This window comes from Macrobrachium nipponense, chromosome 39 (assembly GCF_015104395.2).
Source record: "Macrobrachium nipponense isolate FS-2020 chromosome 39, ASM1510439v2, whole genome shotgun sequence".
Classification (NCBI taxonomy): domain Eukaryota; kingdom Metazoa; phylum Arthropoda; class Malacostraca; order Decapoda; family Palaemonidae; genus Macrobrachium; species Macrobrachium nipponense.
In genome coordinates, this window is record NC_061099.1 from 11,155,722 (window position 1) to 11,156,878 (window position 1,157).

At 34.7% G+C, this 1,157-nt stretch overlaps 2 protein-coding genes across 3 annotated transcripts in view; one reads left to right on the forward strand and one right to left on the reverse strand.

The window, feature by feature from the left end:
* The window catches only part of LOC135210112 (vascular endothelial growth factor receptor kdr-like), a 306,237-nt gene that overhangs the window by 252,569 nt on the left and 52,511 nt on the right, over nucleotides 1-1,157 (forward strand). The window lies entirely within an intron of this gene.
* The window catches only part of LOC135210114 (uncharacterized), a 163,910-nt gene that overhangs the window by 3,146 nt on the left and 159,607 nt on the right, over nucleotides 1-1,157 (reverse strand). The gene's annotated exons all lie outside the window — the stretch shown is intronic.

The following is a 1,157-nucleotide window of genomic DNA, read 5'->3' on the forward strand; positions in this document are numbered from 1 at the left end:
GAATTCGAATCCCTGCAAGCACTTATATTTAACCACCTAGTTTTATTTCTGTGAATCTGCACTGAATTTTGCATAATTATCAAGTTTGGTTGAAACAGCTGAAATAAACAGCAGAAAATGTCAAATTCATCGTCAATAACCACAAGAAGTTAGGCATCTGGAAGTGGTCACCCGGTGAAATCTGTCCATCATGTTACATGAAAATAGAGTAACTTGTCCATAAGATAGGAGTGGAAAGATTTTCTCCTTCTGAACTAGCTATGGTTATATATGTTAACTGATGTTTTATTGAAAATAAGACCTTTGGAAATACTAGCTGTTTAATGAAAATAAGATCTCAAGAGAAGTCTTCAGAAGTACGTACTTACTAGGTTTCAAATCTTCAGAAGTACGTACTTACTAGGTTTCAATTGTACATCAAATGATGCACAGAACCTGGTAACCAGTAGAATGAGAGATGATAATGTTCACAAACCTAAATATTGAAAGTTCAACCATCCTGTAAAAAATGTATCGTAAAATGTTGTCCAGTGCACAAAAAACAAGGGCTGATGTGGGAACGATAAATATACCGAGAATGTTTTGGATGGGTTCCTGTCAACTGCTAGAATACAGGTTATAATCTTTCCCAAATAGGACACCTGTTGATGCAAAGCTTTTTTATGATAACATGGAAAGAAGAGTTGCTGTTTTTGTTATATTTGCAAGAAGCATGCATTCAAAGTAGGAAGTAAATTCCAGTTATCTGAAAGTTTCAACATCGACTAGGTGTAAAAGTCTGTTGCAGTAAGTGATTTATGCAATTCCACTTGCCTTCTATTCCATAGCTGTAATATTTTCAGTAAAACTTTGCATTTTGCTCCTAAGTCTGTTATGAGGAATAACAGATGTAAATAAACAGATAGACATAAAGAGAAACATATCTGTTTTGAGTCCTTCCTAGTGATAGAGCACTAAATAACCAAAGCAAAATTTGATGCTGGTTGTAACTCTTAGGTTGTGACTTAAGACAGAATTCCAGAAATCTAGACACTTCGTAAAGTTAGATCATTCTTGATACAGATTCACTAAGGACATATAGAATTTATGGTCCAAATCATAGAAATTTTCAACATACCTCACTTTGCGACACTTCATCTCTGGTGATGCCTGATGTC